General features: G+C 45.3%; 3 non-coding genes across 3 annotated transcripts; 2 read left to right on the top strand and 1 right to left on the bottom strand.

The window, feature by feature from the left end:
• Nucleotides 1-992: 992 nt before the first annotated feature.
• trnaw-cca (transfer RNA tryptophan (anticodon CCA)) lies at nt 993-1,064 on the top strand. Its single transcript has one exon. It is a non-coding gene; the product is annotated as a tRNA-Trp (tRNA).
• A 3,898-nt stretch (nt 1,065-4,962) lies between these two features.
• Nucleotides 4,963-5,054, bottom strand: trnar-ucu (transfer RNA arginine (anticodon UCU)). The gene is given in 2 exon segments: nt 4,963-4,998; nt 5,018-5,054. It is a non-coding gene; the product is annotated as a tRNA-Arg (tRNA).
• Nucleotides 5,055-7,683: 2,629 nt separating this feature from the next.
• On the top strand, nt 7,684-7,756 carry trnar-acg (transfer RNA arginine (anticodon ACG)). Its single transcript has one exon. It is a non-coding gene; the product is annotated as a tRNA-Arg (tRNA).
• Nucleotides 7,757-12,116: the final 4,360 nt, after the last annotated feature.

The following is a 12,116-nucleotide window of genomic DNA, read 5'->3' as shown; positions in this document are numbered from 1 at the left end:
AAAAGCCGCCCACTGTCCAATTATAGTTTTGTCAGACAATGTTAGATTCCAATTTACCGGGGCCAGATCTGTTCTCATCCCACTGAAATTGGCCCTCCTCCAATTGAGTATTTTTACTTAAAGTTGACAGAGTCCATTTCCATAGCTATTCTAATCCTTATGAAACTGATCGCTGCTCCCTAAATGCTCCCCCACTGACACTTGCTCCACTTGGCCCGCCTCATTCATTTGAACCAAGTCCAGCAATGCCTCCTTCCTCAGTGGGCCAGAAACGTACTGGTCGAGAATGTTATCCTGAACACATTTCAAAAATTCTTCCCCTTCTTTGTGCCTTGTATTATTGTTATCTCAGTCTACATGAGGATATTGGAAATCCCCGGTTATTAATACTCTATGGCGTTTGCACCTCTCTGTAATTTCCCTGCAAATTTGTTCCTCGATATCCGTCCCACCAGCTGTTGGCCAATAGAATACACCAAGTAGTGTAATCGCACCTCTATTGTTCCTTAACTCGAACTCAGTACCCAGGAGAAATTCCCTCGTTCCTGAGCACTTTGTATTAAGCAGAAGTTAGCAGCAATCAGTGTTTGTAGTGGGACTGAGAAATGCATGAACAGGCGGCACCCTGTAAAACAGAGCTCCAATATCGGTTTAAATAAAGTCCTGAACTGACAGAGCGGAGGGCAGATGAGGATTGAATTAAATCCCAATTCAATGAATCTAAAAAAGGTTAAAATAAGTGAATCTGTCAGGAGTGGGATTCCTGAGCTTGTGTGTGAGCTGAAACTGGATCGGTCCCGTTCTGTGAAGAAAGAATGGCAGGCGGCTCCCAGTCCGGGCTCAGGCCGGGACTGGCAGCTCTTCGCTGGGAACGGCTGGATTCGAGAGTGGGGCTCCTGCGCTGTTGCTGTTGCTGCTTCCGCCTCTTCGAGTCCCTGTGGCGGTCGGTACCGATCTCCCTCCAATGGATCCGGATCCAGCTACTTGCAGTGGACCTCGTGGCGCAACGGCAGCGCGTCTGACTCCAGATCAGAAGGATGCGTGTTCGAATCACGTCGGGGTCATTGCATTTTCGCAACGTTTCAGTGTCACTCTGTTTTATCGCGGGGCAGTCTTTCAGGGATGGTCCATTCACTGTATGTAAAATAATATTGATCATAGAATGAACACACCACCGAAGGAGGCCAGTCGACCCATCAATTCCTTACCTGCCTTTTGTAAGAACAATCCCATTGGTCCCATTCTCCGTCCCTTTCCCCGTGGCCCTGCATTTTCCCCTTCAAGTATTTATCAAATTCTTTTTGAAAGCCACGATTGAATCTGCTTCCACCACCCTTTCAGGTAGCGCATTCCAGATCATAACTATTCGCTGCGTAAAAAAGATTTTCATCCTGTCGCCTTTGGTTCGTTTGCCAATCACCTCAAATCTGTGTCGTCTTGTTCCCGACACTTCCGTCAATGGGAACAGCTTCTCTTTATTAACTTTATCTAAACCCTTCATGAATTTGAACACTTCTATCAAATCTCCTCTGAACCTTCTCTGTTCTAAGCAGAACAACCCCAGCACGGTGTGAATGCGGTCAATTTGCTCCAATTTATTTATTTGGGCATTAAACAAAACGTGAAAGACTGGCAAGGCGATTTGCGAACAAAGCTCGTTGCTTTAAGACAATAAATCTAATCGCTGCGTGGGCGCTGGGTTCCAATCCGACGACTGATAGAATTTCTGGCAATGTTCATTTTGACCTGTTCGCAGAAAACCCGCTTGTAGTGCGATGGAGCAGATGATGTGAAAAAAGCTGAAAGTGAAAGTGCAGATATTAGTTTGATCACAGTGACTGGACACGTTTCCACGTGTAAGGGCCTCTTACACTTAAGATTCTTTCCAGCAGAGTGGGACAGGTGATCAAAGTGACCGGACTCTCGCGGCGCAATCAGTCAGTGCGCGGTCCTTATATGACAGGACATGATCGGGAAATGGAGAGATTGTTAATTCGAGTCTTAGCTAAGTCAAACAATCCTTTTGCTTGTGAACATCTCGACCAGAGTTGAAGGTACAATTGGTGTGCTCCAAAATGCATCTACTTATTTGAATTGACATGTGGTTCCTCCGGACTACTCTGTTGCAAAGTTTAGTATTTTTTTATTCGTTCATGGGATGTGGGCGTCGCTGGCGAGGCCGGCATTTATTGCCAATTCCTAATTGCCCTTGAGAAGGCGGTGGTGAGCCGCCTTCTTGAACCGCTGCAGTCCGTGTGGTGACGGGTCTCCCACAGTGCTGTTAGGAAGGGAGTTCCAGGATTTTGACCCAGCGACGATGAAGGAACGGCGATATATTTCCAAGTCGGGATGGTGTGTGACTTGGAGGGGAACGTGCAGGTGGGGTTGTTCCCATGTGCCTGCTGCTGTCGTCCTTCTAGGTGGTAGAGGTCGCGGGTTTGGGAGGTGCTGTCGAAGAAGCCTTGGCGAGTTGCTGCAGTGCATCCTGTGGATGGGACACACTGCAGCCACAGTGCGCCAGTGGTGAAGGGAGTGAATGTTAAGTGTGGTGGATGGGGTGCCAATCAAGCGGGCTGCTTTATCTTGGATGGTGTCAAGCTTCTTGAGTGTTGTTGGAGCTGCACTCATCCAAGCAAGTGGAGAGTATTCCATCACACTCCTGACTTGTGCCTTGTGGATGGTGGAAAGGCTTTGGGGAGTCAGGAGGTGAGTCACTCGCCGCAGAATACCCAGCCTCTGACCTGCTCTCGTAGCCACAGTATTTATATGGCTGGTCCAGTTAAGTTTCTGGTCAATGGTGACCCCCAGGATGTTGATGGTGGGGGATTCGGCGATGGTAATGCCGTTGAATGACAAGGGGAGGTGCTCAGACTCTCTCTTGTTGGAGATGGTCATTGCCTGGCATTTGTCTGGCGCGAATGTTACTTGCCAGTTTTGAGCCCAAGCCTGGATGTTGTCCAGGTCTTGCTGCATGCGGGCTCGGACTGCTTCATTATTTGAGGGGTTGCAAATGGAACTGAACACTGTGCAATCATCAGCGAACATCCCCATTTCTGACCTTATGATGGAGGGAAGGTCATTGATGTTGCAGCTGAAGATGGTTGGGCCAAGGACACTGCCTTGAGGAACTCCTGCAGCAATGTCCTGGGGCTGAGATGATTGGCCTCCAACAACCACTACCATCTTCCTTTGCGCTCGGTATGACTCCAGCCTTTGGAGAGTTTTCCCCCTGATTCCCATTGACTTCAATTTTACTCGGGCTCCTTGGTGCCACACTCGGTCAAATGCCGCCTTGATGTCAAGGGCAGTCACTCTCACCTCACCTCTGGAATTCAGCTCTTTTGTCCATGTTTGGGCCAAGGCTGTAATGAGGTCTGGAGCCGAGTGGTCCTGGCGGAACCCAAACTGAGCATCGGTGAGCAGGTTATTGGTGAGTAAGTGCTGCTTGATAGCACTGTCGACGACACCTTCCATCACTTTGCTGATGATTGAGAGGAGACTGATGGGGCGGTTATTGACCGGATTGGATTTGTCCTGCTTTTTGTGGACAGGACATACCTGGGCAATTTTCCACAATGTCGGGTAGATGACAGTGTTGTAGCTGTACTGGAACAGCTTGGCTAGAGGCGCAGCTAGTTCTGGAGCACAAATCTTCAGCACTACAGCTGGGATGTTGTCGGGGCCCTAGCCTTTGCTGTATCCAGTGCACTCAGCCGTTTCTTGATATCACGTGGAGTGAATCGAATTGGCTGAAGACTGGCTTCCGTGATGGTGTGGATATCGGGAGGAGGCCGAGATGGATCATCCACTTGACACTTCTGGCTGAAGATGGTTGCAAATGCTGCAGCCTTGTCTTTTGCACTCACGTGCTGGACTCCGCCATCATTGAGGATGGGGATGTTTGCAGAGCCTCCTCCTCCCGTTAGTTGTTTAATTGTCCACCACCATTCAAGACTGGATGTGGCAGGACTGCAGAGCTTTGATCTGATCCGCTGGTTGTGGAATCGCTTAGCTCTGTCTATAGCATGTTGCTTCCGCTGTTTAGCACGTATCTAGTCCTGAGTTGTAGCTTCACCAGGTTGGCACCTCATTTTTAGGTACGCCTGGTGCTGCTCTTGGCATGCTCTTCTACACTCCTCATTGAACCAAGGTTGATCTCCTGGCTTGTTGGTAATGATAGAGTGAGGAATATGCCGGGCCATGAGGTTACAGATTGTGCTGGAATACAAATCTGCTGCTGCGGATGGCCCACAGCACCTCATGGATGCCCAGTTTTGAGCTGCCAGATCTGTTCTGAATCTATCCCATTTAGCACGGTGGTCGTGCCACACAACACGTTGGATGGTCTCCTCAGTTCGAAGGCGGGACTTGGTCTCCACAAGGACTGTGCGGTGGTCACTCCTACCAATACTATCAATGACAGATGCATTTGAGACAGGTGGATTGGTGAGGACGAGGTCAAGTAAGTTGTTTACAGGAGGGAGGTTGCGGTTTTGTAGACTCAAACTATGATTTTGATCCATCTATCAATCGTGGGATTTAACTGGAGCTTCAAACCAGCACATTTGACCGCTCAGCCAGGATACTTTCCATCCTGCACTGCAGGAGTAGTTTTACAAGAATAGAATTACAGCAAACAAGAATTCTACTCCTCAAGCAGCAATGCTCGCACGGCAGCAGGATGCATGTGTCCAGTTAGAAACCTGTCTGAAGGAACATGCAGTCTGATAGAGCCAGAAGTCCAGCAGATTGACTTTCGGTCTGAGCAGAGGATGAGTCTCCTCCTTGAGAGTGTTTCGCCAATCCAGCTCAGAGTGGATTTAGAATCATAAATTCGGGTGTGACTGGAGCCACTTGTGTGAGATGAAGTGTCGGGGGCAGTTTCACATCCTTGACGGACATTGATAACCCTGTTGCGGTTTTGCTGCAAAATTTCACTTCCCAGCTCCCAAAACTAAAATTCAACTCCGGTAGGACTCGAACCTACTACCTTTGAATATCTCCTCCAATTATTAGGTAGAAGTCCAACACGCTTTCCATTGCGCCACAGAGTCAGTTATGCAATGAGTGGGAGAGCGGTGATCCTGTGCTGTGGTTGAGGCGGTCATGCTGCTCCTGCTTCTGTTTCTCACATTCCGAGAGCCGCGGTGGCGGTCTGCACGGATCACCCTCCAAAGGATCTGGTTCCAGCCGCTTGTTGTGGTCCTGGTGCAAGAACAGTCGCGTCTGACTCCAAATCAGAAGGCTGCGTGTTTTGAACCAGGTTGAAATCACAGCATTTTCACTGTGGCTCAGGATCCTGCCGACTGATTTTAGATCGGGATAGTGTTTTAGTGATGGGATGTTCAGTGTTTGTGCAATAATATCAAAATTAAATTTGATACATGAATGAGCTTTTTTTCTGTTACTTTCTATTTACACCCTCTCCAGTTTTATGTAGAAACAGTTAACAATGTTTAAGGGATGCGGTGTGCAGTGTTTGTGGAATCAGTGTAATTAAATTTGATACTTTCATCTATTCCTTCTCTAATCCAGACCCTTATCATTAGATTTGTAGCTTCACCCTGTTTAAAATGGGTTACTCAGTGATATAAATAAATCAGTAACAACTCAGAAACCTCAGCGGGTATATTTGTTCCAATGCTTTGTGATGATCTCGATTTCCATTGAAATTTTCAATCAGCAAATCCCAACGGGTGTTTTGGGTTTGACAAACTAATTTATTACTTGCCTGGTTCCTGGAAATGTTCCAGTGGGGATTTCCTTACCCGTACAGATATAGAAATAAATACATTCCATCATTTCACAAATGACAGTTGCGTAAATAAATATATCGCGATATCCAACATGGAAAAGCAGCTCTTCATGTTCTTCAACAAATTTCCTCATTTTATTTTATGAATCCACTTACGTTTCAATGTCGAACATATATTCAGAGCATCTCTCTAAACTTAAAGAATGGTAAAACAATTGCAGATTTTACAAACACATAACACGCGATCGTATAAGTAAGATTAAGGCTGACTTTGTGAAATTTGTATTCTAATTGTCTTGATGATGGTGCGAAAAATATTTCAAGATGTCCGTCCCCAACATAACAGAGAAACTCAGATGAAAACCAAAAGGATTTTTCAAAAACTATTTGGAGCGATTTGATCGGTTCCCCTTCTCCTTTCTTTAATTGTTACCTTTTGCTAATTGTTCATCTTGATCCGTTTGCTTCATTTTTTTCAGTCATTTATGGTGAATTTTCTATCCGTTAACGTTCTTAAATATTTGATTTGTTTGTTCCCTTCATCTCGACTCGTGATTTGTCGACCTTCAGGTAAAAATCTGAATCAGAAATGTGTTCATATTGAGGCGTGACTCTGAAGTGTGAGACCGAGAGGTGATGCCGGATGTGTGACCGAGAGAACAATTGCTGGAGGCAGAACTGTCTCCTAACATACCCCGTGTGGCATTGCTCATGGCAGGTCGGATGACAATGTTTTATACTGACTGAACGGCTATGTGTATAACACACAACGGATTTTACTGCTGGTTTAACTCCACAAAGTATAATCACCATAAATGACCAAAGTCTCAGATCAGTTAGAATTGAATTACTGTTGGTGAGGGGAGTTTGTACATTGGAAGGAGTTTATACATTTACAGCTCCTGGTAAAACTGCAAACCGCTCTCGCCTGGAGGTGACGTCACCATGAGGTGTCCACCTTCCTTTTTGCTTCTGGACTTCTGAAGTCTGATTGAACCTTCCCAAAAGTTTCCTATAATTTGTGAGGAAGGAAGGTATCAGTGTAAATGGGAGATATAAACGTGGATGTTTCATTGGGTACCATGGGAACCAGATACACTGCTCATTCCAGTTATTTGTCCAGCAGGAAACAGAAATCATTCACTTCAACTGTACTCGCCCGAAGGAAAAGGAAAGAAACAAAACTGCTCAGTTCTTTGTTTTAGCTTCTTCTGCTGGTTTACGTTCACTCACAGAGAAAGTGACAGAGAGACTGAGAGATTGGATTGGCTTTTTCACTTTGTAATCGATTATACTTTGTACTTATTGCAAGAGACGGTTTCATCCCAATTGTCATGTGTCTGATATTCTCATTAATGCTATGATGTGTTCAAAATGAGTTTCTGCTAATTTTACAAAAGCTGAACAGCGAAACTGCTCTGAAACGAGTTTCGCTTCGCAAATTTAATGGAGATGGGTTGCTGGTTGTAACTAAAGTAGTTTGTAAAATCAGCCCTCTGGAACAGTATCCTCGAAACGTGTTTCGGAGACATTGTGTGAGAGCTCCATCTGTTCAATGAAGGAGCACTTCCGCACTGCAGTTCTGGAATCCTTTCCTTGTTGACTCCGAAACTAATACAAATATTATTTTGTTAAAGATCATTTTGTTGTTGAACTCACAAATTGGGTAAATATCACATCGGAGGCTTAAGACAATAAAGGACCCGACGAAACAGGCCCTTTGAGCAGCGAAGCCACGGAGCCAAATCAAGCTGCAAATTCACCATCTCCTCTCACTGACACCTGTCAGATACTCGCCACTCTGTGTTGGATTTTGAGGCCGTTTGGTTCATTTCGATTTCGCTTGCACATTTCGCTGTTTTTATCTGTCAACCTGTCGGTTGATTCTGAATGAAAAGTGAAATAAAATACATCAACTCCCATGACTTGGGCCAGTGGCGCAATGGATAACGCGTCTGACTACGGATCAGAAGATTGTAGGTTCGACTCCTACCTGGCTCGGGTTCATGCAATTTTATCTCTGACACTGGGGAACGAAGAATCAAATTTCGTAATAAGATATTGTTTATGGTGAAGCAGGAAAGAAAACATTCCATCTTGAAAGATTTAGGTTCAATTACAAAAAGAATCTGTGACCACAACGTTTTCCAACAAGCCGCCTTTTCGTTTGATGTCAGACACACGAACATTGCAGCACGACGTGGAGGCACCGCGCTGATGACCTTCAGGTGTATCCGGGCCGTTCAGACACTTCGTGTGACACAAGAGCTTTCCAATCCCCGCCAGCTCCTGGACGCCGAGACTTTCGTTAAAAGCAGCATTCACCGGCAGGACCGCTATTCCGCTCCCTTTGCCGGTCTGCGGGAAATCCGATGCTGAAAAACACAAAGCAGGACGGACAGTATCTGGAAAACAGTTGAACTTTCAGTGTTCAGACTTTGATGAGAACTATAAACAAGACTTTGGGGACATATAAAGTGGGTGTGGTGTAGCAGTGCGCTGTTCCTTTATAAACTGTGGGAGTGTAGATATGAGTGCGATGTTTATGTATGAACTGTGGGAGTGTGGACATGAGTGCGATGTTTATATATGAACTGTGGGAGTGTAGATATGAGTACGATGTTTATATATGAACTATGGGTGTGTATATATGAGTGCGATGTTTATACATGAATTGCGGAATGACCGGGAGGGGCAATTCCTCCCGGGGTTATACGTTCTTCCAACATAAGGACACAACGTTCAATTAACAGTGGGGCGGAAATAGCTCAGTTGGGAGGGCGTTAGACTAAAGGTCTTCTGATCCCGTGTTTCGGCAGTTTGAGTTATTTAGTTTCTGCTTCTTTGAATCCTAGAATCATAGAATGGTTTCAGCACGGAAGGAGACCATTTGGCGCGTCGGGTCCGTGCTTGCCCTTTGCAAGAGCAATCCAGCTCGTCACACTCCCCCGCAGTTTACCCGTAGCCCAGGACCTTTTCCCTTCAAGTACTTATCCAGTTCCATTTTGAAAGCCACGATTGAATTTGCCTCCAGCACTCACTCAGGCAGTGAATTCCAGATCTTAACTACTCGCTGTGTAAAATCGTTTTACCTCATGTCGACTTTGATTCTTTTGCAATCACCATAAATCTTTGTCCTCTGGTTCTTGACTCTCCGACCATGGGAGCAGTTTCTCTCTATCTACCCTGTCTGGACTCTTCATGATTTTAAATACATCGACCAAATCTCCTCTCAACATTCTCTGCTCTAAGGAGAACAACCCCAGCTTCTCCAGTCCACCCACGGAACTGAAGTCCTTCATCCCTACAACCATTCTATTAAATCTCTTCTGCACCCTCTCTAAGGCCTTCACAGCCTTCCTAAAGTGCGGTGCCCAGAATTGGACACAATACTGCAGTTGTGGCCGAAGCAGTGTTTTATAAAGGCTCATTGTAACTTCCTTGTTTTTACACTCTATGGCTCTATTTGTAAAGCCCACGATCCCGTGTGCATTTTTAACCGCTTTCTCAATTTGCCCTGCCACCTTTAAATATTTGTTCAGATTTCTCGGTTCTTGCAACTCCTTTCGAATTGTGCTCTTTAGTTTATTCCGCCTCTCCTCGTTCTTCCTCACAAAATGTATCGCTTCGCACTTCTCTGCATTAAATTTGATCTGCCATGTGTCCGCCCATTCCACCAGCCTGTCTTTGTCCTATCACTATCCCCCTCGCTGTTCACTACACTTCCAAGCTTTGTGTCATATGCTAATGTTGAATTTGTGCCCTGTACACCAAAGTCCAAGTCATTAATATATATCAAGAAAAGCAGTCGTCCGAGTACCGGCCCGTGGGGAACACGACTGTAGACCTCCCTCCAGTCTGATAAACAACCGTTCACCACTGCTCTCTGTTTACTGTCACTTAGCCAATTTCATACGGTCACAGCCCCTTTTATTCCATGGGCTTCAACTTTGATGACAAGCCTATTATACAACACTTTATCAAACGCCTATTGGTAGTCCATACATATCATGTCAACCACATCGCCCTCATAGACTCTCTCTCTTACTTCAACAAAAAACTCAATCAAGTTAGTTAAACACGATTTGCCTTCAACAAATCCGTGCTGCTTTCCTTAATTAATCCACACTTGTCCAAGTGACGATTAACTTTGTCTCGGATTATCGTTTCTAAAAGTTTCCCCTTCACCGAGGTTAAAGTGACTGGCCTGTGGTTCCTGGGTTTTTCCATACACGCCTTTTTGAACAAGGGTGTAATATTTGCAATTCTCCAGTCCTCTGGCACCACCCCCGTATCTAAGGATGATTGGAAGATTATGGCCAGTACCTCCACAATTTCCACCCTTCATTCCCTCAGCAACCTTGGATACATCCCATCCGGACCAGGTGACTGATCTACTTTAAGTACAGCTGGCCTTTCTAATACCTCTTCTTTAACAATTTATAGCCCGCCTCGTATCTCAACTCCTTCTTTTACTGTAACTTGGCAGCATCTTCTTCCTTGGTAAAGACAAATGCAACGTACTCATTCAGTACCACAGCCATGCCCTTTGCCTCCATGCGTAGCTCTCCTTTTTGGTCCCTCATCGGTCCCACCCCTCCTCTTCCTCCCCGTTTACTGTTCATGTGCCAAAAGAAGACTTTTGGATTCCCTTTTATGTTAGCCACCAGTCTATACTCATACTCTATGCCCCTTTTTCACTTTTCAGTTCCCCTCTGAACTCTCTACACTCTGCCGAGTTCTCACTTGTATTATCAACCTGACATCTGTCCTGCGCCTCTTTTTTTCTGTTTCACCTTACTCTTTGTCTCTTTCGTCATCCAGGGAGCTCTGGCTTTATTTGCCCTACTTTTCCCCCTCGTGGGAATGTACCTAGACTGTACCTGAACCATCACTTCTTTTAAGGACGCCCATTGTTCAATTACAGTTTTGCCTGCCAATCTTTGATTCCAATTTACCCTGGCCAGATCCGTTCTCAACCCATTGAAATTGGTCCTCCTCAATTAACTAATTTTACTCTAGATTGCTCCTTGTCCTTTTCCATAAACATTATGGATTCTAAACCTTATGATACTATGATCGCTGTTCCCTAAACGTTCCCCCACTGACATTTGCTCCACTGGGCCCATCTCATTCCCCAGAATCAGATTTGGGTCGATTCTTGCATTTATTTACAGTGATATTTTATATCCGCCACTGAAGGATTGAGGATGGAATAGAAAGGAATGAAGTTTGGGAAAATTTCGATCGTATTCCTTTAGCTTTTATTTCTCGATTCCCCTCTGCCTTTTTCTCTTGGTTTTGTCTCCCCCGGTTCCAGGTGACCATTTTATTTGATGCATTTGTCCTAAACTGATGTCTTTTCCAGATCTCGGGACGGTCAGACCCGCTCTGCCTGTCTGTTACTGCTTCTGGCCATTAATGGGAACAGGCCGCGAGTTAAACGTTTATCTGCAAACCAGAGGAAGACAAATAAAAAGAATGATCTGTTTTTTCCGCCCCGGGGGCAAAGATGCAATCGATGTTAACCAGAAAAATTCCCTTGACTCGGAGTGTGGATTTGCTTGTAAAGGTTGGATTTTAAGAGTTGCAAAAAACCGGAACAAATACAGTGAGCTTCTGATTGCCCGTACAGGGATCAAACCCGCGATTTTGACTAATCACGTGAGCTAACGAACCATTCAAATAGTCCGTTATTGATCTGAATTATGTTTTGTACCTGCACGCTCGTTGGCAGTGGTTTCTGTAAATAAACCCCTAAATCTGTCGACTCCGCCACAATTCCTAGCTTCTCGTCATTCAGAAAATACTCTGATCTATCTTTCTTCGGACAAAAGTGGATGACCTCGCACTTTCCCACATTGAACTCTATTTGCCGCAGTTTTGCCCACTCTCTTAATCTGTCAACGTCACTTTTCAACTTCCTGCTTCCATCTACATTATTATTGTGTCACAGGAAAGCTGCGTGTTCAAATCACGCGGGGCTAACAGTTGTTTTTAGAGTTGATCGGATTCTGGATGTTCCAGAATGAATGTTTTATTTGCTCATTCTAATTATACAGAACCTTACTCTAAAGTCTGTCTCCCGAGTTCCCCAGTTTCAGGGAGGTGTCTCTTTCTGCCCTCGACTTTTACATAGAGTCGACAGCACCGAAACAGGCCATTCGGCCCAACTTGTCAATGCTGGCGTTGATGCACCACACGAGCCTTCTCTCACCCTTCCACATCCATCCCGATCAGCATATCCTTCTATTCCTTTCTCCTTTGTGTGCTTAACTAGTTTTCCTTTAAATATATCTGTGCTGTTTGTCTCAACTACTCTTTGTGCTAGCGTGCTCCACATTTCGACCACAGCCTGGGT

The sequence above is a fragment of the Heptranchias perlo genome, chromosome 20 (genome assembly GCF_035084215.1).
Source record: "Heptranchias perlo isolate sHepPer1 chromosome 20, sHepPer1.hap1, whole genome shotgun sequence".
NCBI lineage: Eukaryota > Metazoa > Chordata > Chondrichthyes > Hexanchiformes > Hexanchidae > Heptranchias > Heptranchias perlo.
This window is presented reverse-complemented; position numbering and strand designations above follow the sequence as displayed.